At 47.3% G+C, this 22,800-nt stretch overlaps 1 protein-coding gene across 1 annotated transcript in view; it reads right to left on the reverse strand.

Annotated features, from left to right (window-relative positions):
• LOC121571149 (regulator of G-protein signaling 12) overlaps positions 1 to 22,800 on the reverse strand; it is a 69,394-nt gene that overhangs the window by 22,071 nt on the left and 24,523 nt on the right. The window lies entirely within an intron of this gene.

The following is a 22,800-nucleotide window of genomic DNA, read 5'->3' on the forward strand; positions in this document are numbered from 1 at the left end:
AGAATACACAAGGTGCAATTTCGAAACTTGGTTGTGCATAAGCAGTTTTCCTGTTGTTGTATGTCACTAAATCAATTAGCCCATGTCAGTAAAAAAAGTTAGATTGATACATTTGTCTAGTTAGTCTAGCCAGCTAATCATGGCTGAATTACCGACCGAGCACACAGGGCACGTGCTCAACCATTGATTTGGTTAGTCACTCTCACTCAGATATCATATTAACATGGCATACGTCATGGCAAAATTGGTCAAATTACAGGAAATTAACTTTTAAAAACGGCAGAAATTTCTCCCCACAACATGGCAAAATGTGTAGAATTGCAGGAATGTAGCTATAAAACTCCAACAGAAAAAGTTACGTAAAGCAAATGTATTTGTTCACTTTTTGCTAATAAAATACTTTTTCTGCTAACAGATCCCTCTGTACATATACAATTATAGTTTTTAATCCCGCTGCTGAGTTAATGTGAGTTAATGTGTAGTGGCTAATTGTAAAGCTAATAGGCTATGTGTTTGTAAATCGACTGAGACGAATGAAGCAACAGCAACCAATGTGATAATGGCTGGGGTCATTTTTTATGTTCTCCAAATAGCATTTTTTAGTTTTTAAATTGCATAGAAATGTAGTAAATGAGCTTACCTGGCTACGTCTCTGCTAGGCAGGACAAGCTTTGATCCTATAATTAGTGGGGTGGTTCAGCTTCACAAACCTCTTCAGCATTTAGAGCCAACAAAAGCAAATGTTTATACCTTTTGACACTCCAAATGGACAAAACAATATTTTTTTTTAGCTACAACCAAGGCTTTAGTGATCCATGAAGGCTTTGATCCACCACCAGTGGATCCTTATCCACCATTTGGTAAAGACACAGTTTACTGAAGTCCTGATGTTTTCATATAGCACAGGTTCTGGTAGAGAGCTCACGGGGGGTACACAGATTATACACTGATTGCAAAGTAGTAATGTAGGCTACAGTCAGGTCCCACATTATTGGCACCTTTGATAAAGATGAGCAAAAAATACTGATTTTATTATATACTTTTTTTTCTCTCAACAAGATGTCAAAATTATTTGCATCCCTAAATATTCGTATAAATTAAATTGCAACAAAATAAAATCTGCATTAACGTTATACTTTTTTAAAATTAATCTCAGTTTAGGGAACTGTATTGTGGCCTTTACATGGATTTCTGTTTCACTGGGGTATAAAAATGAGGTAACACGCATGTAATATTCCTTTGTCATCCATCACCATAGGAAAAGGCAAAGAGCTCACAAACGAAAAGAGACAAATGGCTGTTGTCCTTCATAAATGGCAATGGGTAGAAAAAAAGTATATACCACTTACCAGTATTAGGACAACAATTAAGAAGTTTAAAACCACTGGAACAGTGGTAAACTTGCCTGGTATTGGAAGCAAGTGTATCTTGTGAGGAAGATCGTTCGGGAGGCAAAGAAAAACTTGGTCTCATCTTAGGGTCACCAAGTCTCCAAATTTACAATTAGATGTCACCTCCACGCCAATAGGCTCTTTGGAAGGGTTGCCAAAAAATGCCTTTATTGAGATGAATGTAAACACCTGGAGTTTGCTAAACGGCATTGGCACTTGGATTGGAACCGGTGCTATGGTCAGATGACACGAATATAGTGCTCTTTGGCCAAGCACACCAGTGGTGGGTTTGGCGTCGAAAGAAGGATGCATATTCAGAAAATAACCTCATACCTATGTTAAAATATGGTGGTGGATCTTTGATGTTATGGGGCCGTTTTGCTTCCACTGGTCCTGGGGCCCTTGTTAAGGTCAACGGCATCATGAACTCAACCAAGTACCAGGACATTCTAGCCAAAAACCTGGTAGGAAGCTGAAACTTCGTTACAAGTGGATCTTCCAGCAAGACAATGACCCTAAGCACACATCAACATCCTCAAAGAAATGTTTAATAGACCACAAAAATCTACTTTGTCTCCGGACTAGAACCCCATTGTAAACCTGTGGTTTGAATTGAAGAGGGCAGTCCATAATCGCAGACTGAAGGATATCAAGGATCTGGAAAGATTCTGTATGGAGGAATGGTCCAACATCCCTTCCAATGTGTTCTCCCATCTCACAAAACATTTTAGAAAAATACTCAGATGGGTTATCCTCGCAAGGGGAGGGTGCCAGAGTATAGAAAACAAGGGTGCCAATAATTGACACCAATCTTTTTCAGATTTATTTGTATAACTTGTTAAACAAAATCTATTTCTCTGAGCAATCGTATTAGTATAAAATAATATAATTGTCCCTTTTTTTTGTATACAATATAGCTCAGTATTTGTATTATTTATTTTACAGTCTTTTTTGCTCATCTTTATCATGGGTGCCAATAATTATGGACCTGACTGTACATCTGATAGTGGCATCCAAATCAAATCAAGAGAAGAGCATGGCAGCCATGTGGGATGTAACCACAATGATGTTAAGAGAGAAATAAAACTAAACTTGTCCAATGTAAGCATTAACATATGGCAGCCACAGGCTATGCATACATTTCCAACACAAATGCGGGTTTGTCATAAACACCACACATTCAACACTGACCCAGGTACCAAACTGTAGCTCAGACCACTGTAGCTCAGCTGAGCTGTAGCTCAGACCACAGACCACGTCTACCCAACTGTTGCTCAGTTGGTAGAGCATGGCGCTCGTAATGCCAGGGTGGTGGGTTCGACTCCTGGCACCCCACGCACATAAAATGTATCACTTTGGATAAAAGTGTATGCTAAATGGCATATATTATTATATTAAAGACCAGAGTTGTAGAAAAAGTTAAAACTATGCCAGATCACATCCCACTTACTGACTTGTTTAAAACTGGGTTAAGAGAGATTAACTTTGTTGATCACACAGAGAGAAATGCAGTTTCAACCTTCACGCAAGTTGAAGCAGTTCCTCTGTCCCAAAGCACAACTGTGAAAACAAACGTTACCACAATGAATGTGATTCCCCACTCCAGATAGACCTTAGTGAGAGAGAACGCCCGACACAGCTGTTTTGAGTGGGAGAGAGGAGAGAGAAAGAGAGAGGAGAAGAAAAGAGTGAGAAAGAGTGAGAGAGAGAGAGAGGAATTACTAAAGCAGATGCCTTAACAAAAACAGGAGTCCTTTACCACCACAAGACAATATAATGAAACTCTCCCACAAAGTTCTCAGAAGTTTACTTACGTTGTTGAAGTACCAGGCTTTCTTTAAGGAGAGTCTATTTTTGAGACTCATTGTTCTCAGAGTCTGGTGTATGCTAACAGGCAGACAGATATGTGTCTGAGCGCATACCTGAACACTCCCCACCAGGGGCGGAGCTTCAATGCGCACCCAAGGCAGCCAATGAGAGAAGCCCCCAAGAACGTTTGTCATATCATTGAAAAAAATTGTGACAAGCAGAAAAAATGATATGGTAACACTTTACTTGACACCCAGTGTCATAACACGTTATGACAAGGTCATAACCATGTCATAATGTCATAACAGCTGACATAACTTGTTATAACCTGTCATATGGTCTTAACACGGTCATGACCCATATATTTACACCTGTTGTGACATATATTACATTATTTTATGGCTGGTTATGACACATACATAAGAGTGTCAAAACCCACATTTATTCCAATCAGTTTTTTTCCCTGCAAAGAAATGTCCTTTCTTTTGAAAGCTTGTTTCTAAAATCATTTGTTGTTTCAGTCATGTTATTTTCATCATATTTTATTAAATAACTTGTAGAAAATATGCTTTATGACACTGTTATGAAGCATTATGACCATCCTGTGTCACTTTACTTGGACTAAAAAAATACACTTTATGACACTGTCAAGAAGAATTATGACCATCATAATCATATACGCCAGATAGGCCTATCACGTAAATGCCCTTATATCAGTCATCAGTCAAAAAGAGGGTGTCTTGTCCAGCTCCTGAAATCTGCTCCTGCATTAATCCCAGTCATCAGCAACAGAGCATTGGGGTAGGTGCATGTCTGACATCACTGTGTGCGTAATTACAATTATCATTTTACATGGTCAATTAAAAATATATATATATATAACATAAACATACTGTTGACACATAGGCTATGGTGTAATGGAACGTTTTGCCTTGTGTGCTAGGTTTAGTGGGTTTTGACACTCTTATGTAGGTGCCATAACCAGCCATAAAATAACGCAATATATGTCACAACAGGTCTAAATATGTGTCATGACAGTGATATGACCATATTATAACAAGTTATGACAAGTTATGTCAGCTGTTATGACATATTATGACATGGTTATGACCGTGTCATAACGTGTTATAACGTGTTATGACGCTGGGTGTCCTGTAAAATGTTACCTTTATGTCTGCATTTGTTTAAGATATTACCTCGCATATCATTGGCGCATTCTTCTGTTGTCATGGATTCAAATAATGCATTTTAGGATCCAACCAATCTGTGACCGTCCACTCATTTGCGTTAGATCTAGCAGGCTAGCTAGCAAAAAATCAGAGCTATGGCTAGAATGGAACGTAGGTATAAATCTGGGGCTCAGAAGCAAAGACAAAAAGGAAGAACAGGATAAAAAGACCTGGTCATATGTGCCCTTAATACATTTCTTTAGTAAAGTTGAGCAGCATGAATATATTGAGACTAACAACAACGTCCCTGACACTGTCAGTGAATCTGGTGACCGTGTCAATGACAGAAGCAGCAGCTGCATGGCAGCATCAAATCAGGAAGGGAGGAATGAGAGTGCTCCGACTCCGACAGCTAGCAGCGAGGCCAGGGCAGGACAGGAGGAGGACATGACAAATGTTGATGTTGAGCAGGAAGGGAGGAATGAGAGTGCCACCAGCGAGGACCTCATTGGTAGGAATAACGAGGAGGGGAGGCCCTTGGCTATGCCTCGCACCCATGGGAGTGAAAGCTCCGCCCCTACTCCCCACCCAAATGCTGCCATCATGTCTGTACAAGTCGGAGAGAGCCGGGGAAATTTGAAGAGGTACCAGACTGGAGGACCTCAGTTCCCCTATACTCCTGCTCTCACTGTTGCCGTGGCAACCCACACGAGCAATACAGTACATTCAGCCTCCGCCACCACAGTGCGTGAGGGATTCGGATGAACACAACCCCCTGCTCCCTCCTCCTCGAAAAATGTCAAACCACATTGGCCTCTTTCCTATTCTTTTGTTTCCAGACACAGTATTCTATATTCATTGCCTCGAGAGGGCTTGAGTCACTGATAAATTGAAACCAGATGAATTTTCAAATCAGATTGAGCATTTATTTAAAAATTTAACTGCTCCAGTTTATTTATCCTCATCAGGTTGCACCGTTCAGCTATAATTTAATCCACCATAACTATCAACTCCAACTACAAAAGCAATGGACAATTTCTATAACCAAGAAAACAATGTATGATTTAATGAAAATAATCATGTCAAATATTTGACTGGTTCCACTAGCAGTTTTTCCTTTCCACAAAAGAGAAGGAAAATATGTTTTGAAACCTTTGGCATTGGAGTCGGACTGAGTCGCAGTTCTGATGCTCTTTGGCAATCTCTGGGATCTCTGTGCAAATTGCTTTGGACCCACTCTATTTTCCTAAACATGGGTGGCCCATTCCAAGGTTTTCCCATAGCTGATGGACAAGCCTTATTCCATTTCATACCTCTCTTAATGTAGAGTTCCCATCATTTCATCATGGCCTAGAAGTGCTGTGTAACCATGGTTTCACATGCAGTATTCTTACCATGCTAAGATTTCACAGTGGATTGTTTAATGTCCTAGTGCATTTGAACATGGTATATCATGGTCTATTAATGTTTATCATGTGAATGTCCTCTCAAAAAAGAAAGAGAGTGAGAGAGAGAGAGAGAGAGAGAGAGACAGACAAAGAGAGAAAAAGTGTGTGTGTGTGTGTGTGTGTGTTATCTGCAAGGTTTTTAAACTAATACAAACTAATCTTGAAAAAACTATTTAGTAAACTGAAATAAGATAATTAACAAAACCGTTTGAAAAACTAAAACTATACTGAAACTATTATCTTTGATTGCAAAACTAACTAAAATATAAACCATCATGAATGATGTTACATTTGAGGTTTTCTTTCTAAATTGTCAGCAAAGATGTTATGGGGTTTTCAATCTTTAGGGGCTTTTCAAGCCTCTGAATCTGCTGGGTAAATGCTGCCAGGAGATGGCGATGTTTCAAATAGACCTTGCTTGTGAATCACTCTCACTGCAAGTGACTGGAGTCAATGCTGTAACTATGGGAATACATTTCTGCAAAGGCGGTAACATTCTAGCCAATGAGAGGGCAGATTCGCAAGTGAACAACAGGCACAGTTACGATATAACATTGTTTTCTCAAAGTTGCCGGGATGCCACTTATATCAGTACATTTGTAACAACCTAAACATTACGAAACTTCTATTCGATCAAACTAAGCCTCACGTATTCAACACTCTCTCATTGAACGCCATACAAAAAATCCCCTTTTTGACTGGTTAATGCTTATTTTCGCACAGACAGATTTTGCTATCACTAGCGATCACTAGCTACAGTAGCACTAGCTATCAGGGAAGAAATCCGCTAGGTAGCTAGCATATCCAAAGGGCGAGAACGCCAGGCTAGTGGGTACAATTCCCGGGACACCCATACAGAAAATGTATGCACGCATGACTGTAAGTAGCTTTGGATAAAAGCGTCTGCTAATTGGCATATATATTATATATTATTAATATAGCATGTGTACAAATTTACCAAACACAAATAACAAATAACCAATCAATTTGTTTTGATTTCATGTGAGTCATCTTTCTAGATCAGTTCCTCATCCAATTGTCATCCTTACGATTCTTGCTTACTGACTGTGAGCTGTAAGAAGAAAGCTTTGCAGAAAATTCCCACACTTCTTGCTTACTGACATTTCCCAAAATGCCTCAGTCTGTTCCAACCATTGTCTATTGAGGCCCAGAAGGTCCTAATCATCCAAATGAAGGCATCCTATCATGAGACTCCATAAGTGGACTTAAAGATGGAATCCGCAGTAGGGGAAACAGCGCCACGGTCCTTCTTATTGTTTTGTTGACGAAGCGGAGGAGAGGCGCGTCGCCCAAAGTGGTATAAAAAAGGTGCAGACATATTCTGCTGTTCCATCGCACGTGTAATGATGTCCGAGGGGGGACTGTTTTCGTTGTTTGCAGTAACTTTTTTGTTGTTGTAATATCGCAAACAGACGTGACAGCTTTACTATTAATGATTCCAGCTTTAATAACCCTTGAGCCAACACTCCCACAACCAAATCAATTAGTCAGATATTTCCTTTCCTCCCTATACTCCAATGTCAACGAGCAGCACTCGTCAGAAGTTCTAAGCAATCTCAAATTGAAGCAGACAACTAATCTCTGCCTGCTCTCTTATGGCAGACTACAAACTATTCCTCTGAAAACCACATCAGGAGAGGGTTTTGGAAGCCACTTCCTTTTGACTGGTAAGATGGAAAATAAATGTATTCTCCAACAGAGTGAGGAGAAAAAGAGAGAGGAGAGACTCCTCTGGCGATATGTGAGCGAGTGAAGATACCCCCGAGACAGAGAGACAACCTTGTGTTGTGTGCTTCAAAATGTTTTCACCGGGAAATCCATTTAGCCACAAAGCCATTGTAGGTCTCCTAGACACTGTGTAACATCAGCTCAGATCTGATGATGAGCTCATGAACGATGATTGAGTGACAGTGAGGGATAGTAAACAAATTGATGTGCCATCTACAGTGGGGAAAAAAAAGTATTTAGTCAGCCACCAATTGTGCAAGTTCTCCCACTTAAAAAGATTAGAGAGGCCTGTAATTTTCATCATAGGTACACGTCCACTATGACAGACAAATTGAGAAAAGAACATCCAGAAAATCACATTGTAGGATTTTTAATGAATTTATTTGCAAATTATGGTGGAAAATAAGTATTTGGTCACCTACAAACAAGCAAGATTTCTGGCTCTCACAGACCTGTAACTTCTTCTTTAAGAGGCTCCTCTGTCCTCCACTCGTTAGCTGTATTAATGGCACCTGTTTGAACTTGTTATCAGTATAAAAGACACCTGTCCACAACCTCAAACAGTCACAATCCAAACTCCACTATGGCCAAGACCAAAGAGCTGTCAAAGGACACCAGAAACAAAATTGTAGACCTGCACCAGGCTGGGAAGACTGAATCTGCAATAGGTAAGCAGCTTGGTTTGAAGAAATCAACTGTGGGAGCAATTATTAGGAAATGGAAGACATACAATACCACTGATAATCTCCCTCGATCTGGGGCTCCACGCAAGATCTCACCCCGTGGGGTCAAAATGATCACAAGAACGGTGAGCAAAAATCCCAGAACCACACGGGGGGACCTAGTGAATGACCTGCAGAGAGCTGGGACCAAAGTAACAAAGCCTACCATCAGTAACACACTACGCCGCCAGGGACTCAAATCCTGCAGTGCTAGACGTGTCCCCCTGCTTAAGCCAGTACATGTCCAGGCCCGTCTGAAGTTTGCTAGAGTGCATCCAGAAGAGGATTGGGAGAATGTCATATGGTCAGATGAAACCAAAATATAACTTTTTGGTAAAAACTCAACTCGTCGTGTTTGGAGGACAAAGAATGCTGAGTTGCATCCAAAGAACACCATACCTACTGTGAAGCATGGGAGTGAAAACATCATACTTTGGGGCTGTTTTTCTGCAAAGGGACCAGGACGACTGATCCGTGTAAAGGAAAGAATGAATGGGGCCATGTATCGTGAGATTTTGAGTGAAAACCTCCTTCCATCAGCAAGGGCATTGAAGATGAAACGTGGCTGGGTCTTTCAGCATGACAATGATCCCAAACACACCGCCCGGGCAACGAAGGAGTGGCTTCGTAAGAAGCATTTCAAGGTCCTGGAGTCTCCAGATCTCAACCCCATAGAAAATCTTTGGAGGGAGTTGAAAGTCCGTGTTGCCCAGCGACAGCCCCAAAACATCACTGCTCTAGAGGAGATCTGCATGGAGGAATGGGCCAAAATACCAGCAACAGTGTGTGAAAACCTTGTGAAGACTTACAGAAAACGTTTGACCTGTGTCATTGCCAACAAAGGGTATATAACAAAGTATTGAGAAACTTTTGTTATTGACCAAATACTTATTTTCCACCATAATTAGCAAATAAATTCATTAAAAATCCTACAATGTGATTTTCTGGATTTTTTTTCCTCATTTTGTCTGTCATAGTTGACGTGTACGTATGATGAAAATTACAGGCCTCTCTCATCTTTTTAAGTGGGAGAACTTGCACAATTGGTGGCTGACTAAATACTTTTTTTCCCCACTGTACTTCCTAAAGGCAAAGTGGGCATGTAAGACCAAGGATCAAACTGAGAGGTTCATTCCTAAAATCTGACCATGGCGTGCATACAATCAGTGTTCATACATTTTTCATGACTTCAATGGGTGAACATTCATTGCTGATGTTCTGATGTACACTAGACTAGAGCTCTTACATGGGGCTATTTGTTTGCAACTTCAATAAAATGTCCACTTGTTTTGAATGATTCTACAACAAAGATCTTCTCACAAGCATACACGATGTCGCAGTCTCAATGTATTTGCCTTGAAGAGCAGCAAGGAAGGACATTGTTCAGGTCAAACCAGAAACTGGATCCCACTGGAGCCAATCAGCTGTGGTACACAACCATTCAGCTTTTGGTTTAATCCTTTCCAGAAACAAAGGCCTTTAACTGTCATTTAAGGTCAGTCTGATTTGCATGTGAACAACAGCCATTGTCCCCTTGCGTTTCATCTCCTAATCTCCCTGATCTGTGCTAATCACAGCCATTCTTCTTTAACGCTCTCCAATTAGCCGCTACAGCCACAGCAGATGGGGCGGCTCCAGTCTGGACATCAACTGGTATGTGTTAAACTGGTATGTTGTTGTAGACTACCTGATGTAAGTGTGAATGTGTGTGTGTGTGTGTGGGGGGGGGGGGGTGTATAAAATCAAGCACACAGCCGTGCAAACTCCATAGATAAACATTGGCAGTAGAATGGCCTTACTGAAGAGCTCAGTGACTTTCAACATGGCACAGTCATAGGATGCCACCTTACCAACAAGTCAGTTCGTCAAATTTCTGCCCTGCTAGAGCTGCCCCAGTCAACTGTAAGTGCGGTTATTGTGAAGTGGAAACGTCTAGGTGCAACAACGGCTCAGCTGCAAAGTGGTAGGACACACAAACTCACAGAATGGGACCGGCGATTGTTGAAGCGCGTAAATATTGTCTGTCCTCGGTTGAAACACTCACTACTAGGTTCCAAACTGCCTCTGGAAGCAACGTCAGCACAAGAACTGTTCATCGGGAGCTTCATGAAATGGGTTTCCATGGCCGAGCAGCCACACACAAGCCTAAGATCACCATGCGCAATGCCAAGCGTCGGCTGGAGTGGTGTAAAGCTCGCCGCCATTGGACTCTGGAGCAGTGGAAACGCGTTCTCTGGAGTGATGAATCACGCTTCACCATCTGGCAGTCTGACGGATGAATCTGGGTTTGGCGGATGCCAGGAGAATGCTACCTGCCCAAATGCAAAGTGCCAACTGTAAAGTTTGGTGGGGGAGGAATAATGGTCTGGGGCTGTTTTTCATGGTTCGGGCTAGGCCCCTTAGTTCCAGTGAAGGGAAATCTTAACACTACAGCATACAATGACATTCTAGACGATTCTGTGCTTCCAACTTTGTGGCAACAGTTTGGGGAAGGCCCTTTCCTGTTTCAGCATGACAATGCCCCTGTGCACAAAGCGAGGTCCATACAGAAATGGTTTGTCGAGATTGGTGTGGAAGAACTTGACTTGACTGGCCTGGACAGAGCCCCTACCTCAACCCCATCGAACACCTTTGGGATTAATTGGAACGCCGACTGTGGGCCTAATCACCCAACATCAGTGCCCGACCTCACTAATGCTCTTGTGGCTGAATGGAAGCAAGTCTGCTGATGTAAAAAGGGCTTTGTAAATACATTTGATTGATTGATTGAAGTCCCCGCTGCGATGTTCCAACATGTAGGGGAAAGCCTTCCCAGAAGAGTGGAGGCTGTTATAACGGCAAATGGCGGGCCAACTCCGTATTAATGCCCACTAGGCCCTGTGTAGCTCAGTTGGTAGGGCATGGCGCTTGCAACGCCAGGGTTGTGGGTTCGATTCCCACGGGGGGCCAGTATGATTATATATATTTTTTATGTATGCACTCACTAACTGTAAAGTCGCTCTGGATAAGAGCGTCTACTAAATGACTAAAATGTAAATGTATTGATTTTTCAATGAGATATTCGACAAGTAGGTGTCCACATACTTTTGGTCATGTAGTGTATATATCTGTATCAGTGTTAGCCAGGCCATAATAGGGCAGCCATGACAGTGATAACACGTTAGCTGGGAGTGTTACTGTGTTAGCATTCCTCTCACTGGAGATGTTTACCTTTCTCATTCCTGATGCTCTACGTCTCTCAGGGTCAAACACACCAAACCCAGGCTATATAACAGACACAACTGAGCGTTTCCTCCTTGTTCCAGAAACGGGTAATATCAATTTAACCCCGCCTGACCCTTCGTACAGGTACAGTGACCTAATGTCTTTCCGAGGCATGACATTCGCTCCATTAAGCAATTACTAGTGTTGCTCTGAATACAAATACATCAGTGTGGCGGAACCGCAAAAAATGTGTAACTTCATTTAGAATAGATTGGATAACATCTGAGATCTCAAACTTTCATAACAGGCTTACTGTACAGTGTGTGACGTTAAACGTTGAGCTGAAAACATCTTTGCGGTAAATCAGTTGAGGAACATTGAGGAAGACCGAACTGGTCCACACAACAAAAATATTCAGACATGGGACCTCGGTGACTTCACGGCCTCGTTGACTACGATGGAGGAGAGGCTCCCCTCCCATGAGCCTTGAAGGCATGCAGAGTTGGCCACATAAGACCCCAACATATTCTCCCCACTTTCTCTCCCACAACTACACAAGAAATGGGCTTTCCAAACTGAAACCAGGCACTTGTAATTAGCCCTTAGCTTCTTCCCCCTTAGTCTCCCCAAAATAGCCCCACTACAGAGAGAGAAAGCTTGAAGGGTTTCTTGCAGTGTTTTGAAAATCAAGGGTGATCTTACTTGGGCAGCCCGCCCATTAGGGCATTAGGAGCGGCGCCCCACTTGTCATTGGTAAAAAAAATAACACTTGTGATTGGTCAACAAAATAAATAAATAAATCTATATTTTTAGATAATATATTTCAAAAATATATTGTTCAAAACAAGCTGTTCAGTGTACTTACTACTCTGCCCCTCAGTGACTGCCAGCAGCAGCAGCTCCACCTCCATGGGCGCACAGGCTTTGCGAACATTGCTTGGATTTTTTTGCCAGCTATTGGCTATGAGAGGGAACTGCTAGCATAAATTATAACAGCACAAAGTAAATGGACCATCCAAGTCTTTCTAAACTCATATCTGACTAACTCGGAAATATGAAGTTATATCAGAATGAACATTAACTGGCTAGCGCATCATGCTTTGTGACATTATGGTAGCTAGCTATCCCCACTTAGATAATGTGTTTTCACTTATTGCGTCTGTATGCTTGTTGCGTTCTACCTGGTGCACTCGTTCGTTCGTGAGCTGGCTGCTCATTTTAAATAGTATAATCTAATCTGTTCAAAACTGAGGCAGCATGTGCAGCAGTGGTCATTCGGTTTTGACATGCGAAAGTGAAATTGGTGTATTTATGCTGTTGTTCAAATGCAGAGATCGCTGTCACGATCGTCTGAGGAAGCGGACCAATACGCAGCGCGTGGAGTGAACATAATTACTTTATTAAATAAAGCAACCACGAAAAAACAACAAATGACGATAGTGAAGTCCTCTGTAACACAGACAGAAACATGGAACACTGGAACAATACCTTAACTTGGAACAATAACCCACAAAACAAAGGTGAAAACTGACAGTTTAAATATGGCTCCCAATCAGAGATAACGAGCCGACAGCTGACACTCGTTACCTCCGATTGGGAGTCATTGACTACAACATACAACCACCTAGAAAAACAACCCAAAGACCTGCAACATAGAAATACACCCGACAGAACTACCAACATAGAAAAAACCCAAATCCCCAACAAAACAACATACACTCTAGCTCACATACAAAAATCCTAGAGCCAGAGTGTCACAGTACCCCCCCCTAAAGGTGCGAACTCCGGGCGCACCAACATCAGGACTAGGGGAGGGTCTGGGTGGGCGTCTGTCCACGGTGGCGGCTCTGGCCCCGGTCGTGATCCCCACCCCACCACAGTCACAACCTGCTTCGGTAGCCTCCTCCCAATGACCACCCTCCAACTAACCCCACCTGGACTAAGGGGCAACACCGGACTAAGGGGCAGCATCGGCCTAAGGGGCAGCACCGGGATAAGGGGCAGCACCGGGATAAGGGGCAGCACCGGAACAAGGGGCAGCACCGGGCTAGGGGCAGCACCGGACTAAGGGGCAGCACCGGACTACGGGGCAGTACCGGACTAAGGGGCAGTACCGGACTAAGGGGCAGTACCAGGCTAAGGGACAGCACCAGGATAAGGGACAGCACCAGGATAAGGAGCAACACCGAGCTAAGGGGCAGCACCTGACTAAATGGCGGATCCTGGCTGGCTGGCTCTGGCGGATCCTGGCTGGCTGGCGGATCCTGGCTGGACGGCTCTGGCGGATCCCGGCTGGGACGGCTCTGGCGGATCCCGGCTGGACGGCTCTGGCGGATCCCGGCTGGACGGCTCTGGCGGATCCTGGCTGGACGGCTCATGGCTGGCTGGACGGATCTGGCTGCTCGCGGCTGACTGACGGATCTGGCTGCTCATGGCTGGCTGACGGATCTGGCTGCTCATGGCTGGCTGACGGATCTGGCTGCTCGTGGCTGGCTGACGGATCTGGCTGCTCATGGCTGGCTGACGGATCTGGCTGCTCATGGCTGGCTGACGGATCTGGCTGCTCATGGCTGGCTGACGGATCTGGCTGCTCATGGCTGGCTGACGGATCTGGCTGCTCATGGCCGACTGACGGATCTGGCTGATCCTGTCTGGCGGAAGGCTCTGGCTGATCCTGTCTGGCGGAAGGCTCTAGCGGCTCCGGTCTGGCGGACGGCTCTGATGGCTCATGGCAGACGGGCGGCTTTGCAGGCTTTGGGCAGACGGGCAGTTCAGGCCCCGTTGGGCAGACGGCAGACTCTGGCCGTCTGAGGCGCATCGTAGGCCTGGTGCGTGGTGCCGGAACAGGAGGTACCGGGCTGAGGACACGCATCTCAGGGCTAGTGCGGGGAGAAGCAACAGGGCATGCTGGACCCTGGGGACGCACCGTAGGCCTGATGCGTGGTGCCGGAACTGGAGGTACCGGGCTGAGGACACGCATCTCAGGGCTAGTGCGGGAAGCAGCAACAGGGCATGCTTGGCCCTGGGGACGCACCGTAGGCCTGATGCGTGGTGCCGGAACTGGAGGTACCGGGCTGAGGACACGCATCTCAGGGCTAGTGCGGGGAGTCGGAACAGGGCATGCTGGACCCTGGGGACTCCCATAACGCCTAGTGCGGGGGAGCCGGAACAGGGCATGCTGGACCCTGGGGACTCACCTCACGCCTAGTGCGGAGAGCAGGAACAGGCCGGGCGGGGCTGGCGACGCGCACCGTATCCCTGGTGCGAGTGGCCGGAACAGGCCGGGCCGGGCTGGCGGCGCACCGTATCCCTGGTGCGTGGAGTAGGAACAGGCCGGGCTGGGCTGGGCGAAGCGCACCGTATCCCTGGTGCGTGAGTAGGAACAGGCCGGGCTGGGCTGGCGAGCGCACCGTATCCCTGGTGCGTGAAGTAGGAACAGGCCGGGCTGGGCTGGCGGCGCACCGTATCCCTGGTGCGTGGAGTAGGAACAGGCCGGGCTGAGCTGGCGACGCGCACCGCATACCTGGTGCGTATGGCAGGAACAGGCCGAACCGGGCTGGCGATGCGCACCTTACACTTAGTGCGAGGGACCGGAACAGGCCGTACCGTACGGGAACACACACTACTGGCTGCACTCGGGACTAGGAACGGGCCGGACCGAACTGGTTACACACCCCAGTACCTCACGCCGTGCCTCAACACCTTCCTTCCCTGCTTTACCCAGTAGCCCCCTTGACCTGGTAGCCCACTGAATCCGTCCCTTCTCTGCCTCCGTCAGCCCCCTTAACCTGGCAGCCCTCTGACTCTGCCTTGTGGCAGCCTCCTGCTGCTCCGTCGCCCAAGCCATGTGCCCCCCCCAAAAAATTTCTTGGGGTTGCCTCTCGTCCTTCCGACGTTGGCTCTGCCGACGCCGTTGCTCCTCTCTCCGTCGCCTCTCCTCTGTTTCGCTCCATGGACGGCGATCCATGCCGTCCAGGATTTCTTCCCACGTCCAGGACCCTTTACCGTCCAACAGTTCCTCCCATGTCCAGACCCTTTGCTCCTGGACGCGCTGCTTGGTCCTTTTTTGGTGGGTTATTCTGTCACGATCGTCTGAGGAAGCGGACCAATACGCAGCGCGTGGAGTGAACATAATTACTTTATTAAATAAAGCAACCACGAAAAAACAACAAATGACGATAGTGAAGTCCTCTGTAACACAGACAGAAACATGGAACACTGGAACAATACCTTAACTTGGAACAATAACCCACAAAACAAAGGTGAAAACTGACAGTTTAAATATGGCTCCCAATCAGAGATAACGAGCCGACAGCTGACACTCGTTACCTCCGATTGGGAGTCATTGACTACAACATACAACCACCTAGAAAAACAACCCAAAGACCTGCAAACATAGAAATACACCCGACAGAACTACCAACATAGAAAAAACCCAAATCCCCAACAAAACAACATACACTCTAGCTCACATACAAAAATCCTAGAGCCAGAGTGTCACAATCGCTTTATATACTGTATCTTCTCAAAAAAACTACTGGTAGGTCGAAAACATGGCATCATATTTCTGTCATGCTGCTTTGCCCCGAGTATTTAGCCAATCAGCGGCCGACACTGGTGGTTTTGTTTAGCCTATGATGATGAGAGGGCCTTGTGATTTGTAGGCTTGGAGTTTTTCAGTGTGTAACCAGACTAAGGGAGATGGACTGGTGTCACGGATCCCCCCGGTACTGCTGCTCATTCCGTTCACCAGCTCCGGAGGTCTACGTCACTGGCCTTCAAGGCGTCACTGACCTGGATCATTACCACCAACCCCAGACTGTCTTGTCTCATTACGCACACCTGGTTCCCATTCCCCCTGATTAGTATGTGTATATATGTGCCCTCTGTTCCCCATTGTCCATGTCAATTATTGTCCCATGTCAGTTGGTCTCGTGAGTACCTGTGCTCTGTTGTATCGGCTACGTGTTACTGTAAATTGTATTACGGTTTACATACCATGTAATTGTGCACTTGTTATTATGGGTCTCTACCCTGTATTGTTTAGAGGTTTACACCTCGCTCTTTTGTTTGGGTTACATCCCTGTGTTATATATATGTGTTTGTTTTGGGCTTCATCCCCGTCGTTTTTCATGACGTACCTTATGTTGGGTAGAGAAATAAAAAACCCTATTACGTATTCCTGCGCCTGTCTTCTATCAGTATACAACGTGACAGAATAATCAACCCAGTGAAAATGGAGACAACGGGAAAGGCAGAGCTGGCGATCATCGTAGAGACAGTCCAGCATAATGAGGACTGTCTCTCCAGACTCGGCAGTGCCATGGACAGCGTGCTGGCAACCATCCTGCGTTTGGAGGGGAATGTGCAGTCCCTCCAGTCTCCAGCACCGGTTCCGGCACCACCCCCCACACCACTATTACCTGCCTCCGTCCCATCTGAGCCGGTCCGCGGAATACCCCTGTCCTTCCCGGAGCGCTTTGACGGCACGCCAGCGAGATGCAAGGGATTCCTTCTCCAATGCGACCTGTGCCTTGCTCGCTCAGCCGAGGCTGTCTCCGGGAGAGACAGGGTTGCCACAGTCATCTCGGCACTGACCGGACAGGTCCTGGACTGGGGTGCCGCGGTCTGGGAAACGGGCGGACCCGAGGTCGAGTCCTACGAGTGCTTCACCCTCCTCTTCCGCTCGGTGTTTGATCATCCTGTGGAGGGCCGAGAGGGGGGTGAGCGTCTACTCTGACAACGCCAGGGATCTAGGACCACCTCGGAGTTTGCCCTGGAGTTCCGGACAATCGTGGCCTCCACCGGATGGAACGAGTCGGCTCTGGTCACCGTTTTCGGCAGCGGACTGCAGGAGGAGGTACAGATGGAGTTAGCCTGCCGTGATGACAACCTGTCACTTGACCAGCTCATCAGCATGGCGATCCGGTTGGACAACCTCCTGCGGTCTCGACGAAGAGCCGATGAAGGTGGACTCTGCACGTTTGTCGGAGGCAGAGCGTAGGAGAAAGAGAAATCTGGGCCTCTGCTCCTATTGTGGAGAAAGGGGTCATTTCTCCCCGACCTGCCCTCCATTAATAGGCGAGGAGGTGACAACCCAGGGAATTCCCCTGCTCCAACCCAGGTAGGATGCAAGATCTGCTCTCCTTTTCTGTCAACTCAACCAGTGTGTTTTTCCATTAAATTCCCTGAATACCCTAGCCCCTCACTCCCGTTAGCTCTGATTGATTCCGGAGCTGCCGGGAATCTTTTAGATAGCGCACTGGCCACTGCATTACGCATTCCTTTTGTTCCCCTACAGTCACCCATTCCGGTTCGATCCCTGGATAATCAGGAGTGTCAGGGGAGGTGTCTCGTGGTGTCTGTCAACACCACTACAGTGGAAAGTCCGGACCACGCCACTCAAGTGGATTTACCGGAGGAATACCAGGATCTGGACCGGGTTTTCTCTAAGACCCAGACTACACGCCTGCCTCCTCATCGCCCCTGGGACTGTGCCATTGACCTGCTGTCTGACGCAGCCCTCCTGAGAGGACACGTCTATCCCCTCTCCTACGCGGAGACTGTGGCCATGGAGACCTACGTACAGGAGAGCCTCCAGCAGGGTTTTCTCCGCCCCTCTATGTCACCAGCCTCCTCAAGCTTCTTTTTTGTTAAGAAGAAAGATGGGGGACTGCGCCCCTGCATTGATTATCGAACACTGAATAAAGCCACCGTTAAGTTCAGCTATCCTTTACCCCTCATCCCAACCATCATCGAGCAAATGCACGGGGCGCGGTACTTCACGAAACTGGACTTCAGGAGCGCCTACAATCTGGTGCGCATTCGTGCAGGCGTCCTCCAACCTATCAGAGCTCTTGCAGCATGAACTGATATGTTGTCCACCCAATCAAAGGATTAGATAATTAATCTAGTACTGAAAGCATAAGCTACAGCTAGCTAGCACTGCAGTGCATAAAATGGTGTGAGTAGTTGACTCAAAGAGAGAGAAAGACAATAGTTGAACAGTTTTGAACAAATTAATTTATTCCAAAATGAAGCAGGAGCAAGAGAGAGACAGAGAGAGAGAGAGAGCTATATTAGGCTTTTTTTTTCACTTTCACTTACAGTGCCTTCAGAAAGTACTCAGACCCCTTGACTTCTCTACATTTTGTTACATTACAGCCTTATTCTAAAATTTATTAAATAAATAAAAATCCTCAGCAATCTACACACAATACCCTCTAAATTCAATTGATTGGACATGATTTGGATAGGCACACACCTGTCTATATAAGGTCCCAAAGTTGACAGTGCATGTCAGAGCATAAACCAAGCCATGAGGTCGAAGGAATTGTCCGTAGAGTTCCGAGACTGGATTGTGTCGAGGCACAGATCTGGGGAAGGGTACCAAACATTTCTGCAGCATTGAAGGTCCCCAAGAACACAGTGACCTCCATCATTCTTAAATGGAAGAAGTTTGGAACCACCAAGACTCTTCCTAGAGCTGGCCACCCGGCCAAACTGAGCAATCGGGGGAGAAGGGCCTTGGTCAGGGAGGTGACCAAGAACCCGATGGTCACTCTGACAGAGCTCTGGAGTTCCTCTGTAGAGATGGTGTAACGATTCCGGCAGTCTGAGTCGGTTCCTGTATGTGTATTAGTTTTTCTGCTCGGGATCTCCAGTTTCCCGAGGGTTCTGGAACGCTCCCTGCCTGGTTGCCGGGCTACGTTGCTAGGCGGGAGCTCTCCTGATTTCCACACCTGCATTCCATCAGCAATCTGCACACCTGGCCCTGATCATCACCTTCATAAGCTCTGACCTGACATCCATTCCCTGCCGGATCGTTAGCCATGAACAGTATGTTTATCAGCGGATCAGTCCTAGAGCTTAGAGCATTAGTTTTGTTGTTTTGCACCTTGTTTGCTGGTTGTATGCTTACCTCCGTTTTGTTCTCCCTACAGTCACTCGTCCGGAACCTTCACCCAACCTCTGCCTGATGGTCGGCGGCTGCCGAGCCATCATTGGACCAACCACTGCACCCTCTACAACTCATCCACGCCGCCCGCTCTGTTCCCTGGATTATTCAACATCACCCGTGGATCAGTTAAATAAACACTCACCTTTGACACCACTTACCTTGTCCTGGTCTGCTTCTGGGTTCTGGCTTAGTAAACCGTGACAGAACGATCCGGCCAGTATGAACCCAGCGGACCTGGACTCTGTTCGCCATGCCATTTCCCATCAGGAGAAGATGTTGGGCCATCATAGCACGGAGCTACAGGAGATCGCGTTGGCAGTTCGGAACCTTTCTACCGGTCTGACGGAGGTCCAGAACCAGCGCAAGTTTCCGGTGGAGGATCCACTACCGGTTTCACCCATCTCGCCTGCCGCTTCTGGAGCTGTGTCCTTCCGTGAGCCCAAGGTTCCGACGCCGGATAAATATGAGGGGGAGCTGGGAAGATGCCGTTCTTTCCTTATGCAGTGTGGGTTAGTGTTCGATCTACAGCCCTACTCTTATGCCACAGACAAGGCTAGGATAGCCTTTGTGATTGAGTTGCTGCGTGGTCGAGCGCTGGAGTGGGCTTCAGCCGTTTGGGAACGACAGGACCCCTGCATGGCTTCATACCAGGGGTTCACGGCCGAGATGAGGAAGCTCTTCGACCATTCCGTCCGAGGGAGGGACGCAGCTAGGCGCCTGTTTTCGCTTCGCCAAGGAACTCGCAGCGTGGCCGACTTCGTGATCGAGTTCAAGACGTTGGCTGTGGAGAGTGGGTGGAATGAGGAGTCTCTGCAAGCGGCCTTTTACCAGGGTCTGTCGGAGCAGCTCAAGGATGAGTTGATCTCCTATCCGGAGCCTAGTGACCTGGACAGCTTGGTAGCCTTGTCTATTCGGGTGGATAATCGAGTCCGAGAGCGAAGGAGGGAGAAGCAATGGGTTCCGTCCAATCGATCAGCTTCTCAGGTTCCAGTCGGGTCGGTGATTGGACCAGAATACGTCGATCATCGTCCACCACACAGGATTAGTGGAGAGGTCCTGTTTCCCGATTCTGAACCAATGCAAGTAGGGCGGCACGGGTTAACCAAGGAGGAACGCCAACTCAGACGTAGGACTAACTGTTGCCTCTACTGTGGTGGTTCGGGACATTACCTCGCCACCTGTTCCCGGCGGTCGTCAAACTGCGCGGCTCGCTAAAGTTGGGAGGACTTTTAGCGAGCCAGTTTCGACCTCTCAATACCTCTGTCAGACCCCGTTTCCCGGCTACCCTTATGAACAGGAATCAGAGCTTAGCGATTAACGCTTTTATCGATTCAGGTGCCGGTGGAAGCTTTCTTGATGCCGAGTTGGTGGAACAGCTGGGGCTTTCCAAGGAGCAATTGCCGGAAGCCATTGAAGCGACCACTCTGAACGGCAGTAGTCTGGCACGTATCACGATGAGGACTGAACCGGTTAAGATGCTGTTGTCGGGGAATCATTCTGAGATGATTTCATTCTTCATTCTGCCGTCTTCCCATGTTCCTCTGGTCCTTGGATACCCCTGGCTGAAGGAACACAATCCCACGTTCGATTGGGTGACGGGCAAGGTAACGAGTTGGAGCCTTGATTGTCATGCTAACTGTCTCAAGACTGCCTGTCCCCATTCGGTTCCCAGTCAGGTGATTGAGGCTAAACCCCAGATTTGTCCCTGGTTCCCGAGACATATCACGATTTGGGGGAAGTGTTCAGTAAGCAGAAGGCTCTGTCACTCCCTCCCCACCGACCATATGATTGTGCCATCAACCTGTTCCCTGGAGCTGTCTACCCCAAGGGAAGGTTATACAGTATCTCCCGACCTGAACGTGAGGCTTTGGAGATCTACATCAAGGAGTCCCTAGCTGCTGGTCTCGTTCGTCCCTCGTCATCACCCCTGGGGGCAGGATTCTTCTTTGTGGGTAAGAAGGATGGCTCTCTTCGACCGTGTATTGATTATCGGGGGTTGAATGACATCACGGTCAAGAACAAGTATCCCCTGCCCTTGATGAGCTCTGCCTTCGACTCCTTACAGGGTGCTACGGTGTTCACCAAACTAGACCTACGCAATGCGTATCACATGGTCCGGATCAGAGAGGGGGACGAGTGGTTGACGGGTTTCAATACACCGATGGGTCACCGAGTATCAGGTGATGCCGTTTGGACTGACCAATGCTCCAGCGGTATTCCAGAGTATGGTGAAACGACGTCCTGAGAGATATGATCGGTCTCTTTGTGTTTGTTTACCTGGATGACATTCTGATCTTCTCGAAGGAACCTTCCGACCACGTCCAGCATGTCCGGCAGGTTCTGCAGCGATTGTTGGAGAATCGCCTGTTCGTGAAGGCCGAGAAGTGCGAGTTTCACGCCCACACGACATCCTTTCTCGGGTACATCATCTCCAGGGGAGAGATTAGGATGGACCAGGAGAAGGTTAGAGCGGTTCTGGAATGGGCCCAGCCCGGTACGAGATTGCAGCTCCAGAGATTTTTTTTTTTTGCGAATTTCTACCGCAGATTCATCCGGGATTACAGCCGTGTGGCCGCTCCGTTAACTGCCTTGACTTCCAGTATCAGGACCTTCAAGTGGAATCCGGAGGCGGATCGAGCGTTTCTGGATTTGAAGAGACGATTCACCAACGCACCGATTCTCTCTCAACCGGACACGGCCCGTCAGTTCGTCGTTGAAGTGGACGCGTCTGATGTGGGAGTTGGCGCCATCCTGTCGCAGCGATGCTCCACGGACAGTAAACTCCATCCCTGCGCCTACTACTCTCGTCGCCTTTCGCCTGCGGAGAGGAACTACGATGTGGGCAACCGGGAGCTTCTCGCGGTGAAACTTGCCTTGGAGGAGTGGCGCCACTGGTTGGAGGGGGCGGAGCAACCGTTTATTGTCTGGAATGACCACAAGAATCTTGCTTACGTGCAATCGGCTAGACGTCTCAACTCCCCGTCCAGGCCAGGTGGGCGTTGTTTTTGGACGATTCAATTTTTTCCCTGACGTTCCGACCTGGATCTAAGAACGGCAAGGCGGACGCCTTGTCCCAGATGTTCTCCAAGACGGAAGAGAGTGGGTCCAAGACCGAGACAATTCTCCCCCGGAACTGCGTCGTGGGAGCAGTTATGTGGAAGATTGAGGAGGAGGTGATGGCGGCCCTTCGGACGCAGCCCGGTCCCGGTAACGGTCCACCCGGTCGGTTGTTTGTGCCTGAGTCGGTTCGTCCTGCTGTCCTCAAATGGTCCCACGCCAGCAAGATGGCTTGTCACCCTGGCGTGGCTCGGACGATGGCGTTTCTTCGCAGACGTTTTTGGTGGCCTG

Source organism: Coregonus clupeaformis, chromosome 8 (genome assembly GCF_020615455.1).
Source record: "Coregonus clupeaformis isolate EN_2021a chromosome 8, ASM2061545v1, whole genome shotgun sequence".
Taxonomy (NCBI): Eukaryota; Metazoa; Chordata; class Actinopteri; order Salmoniformes; family Salmonidae; genus Coregonus; species Coregonus clupeaformis.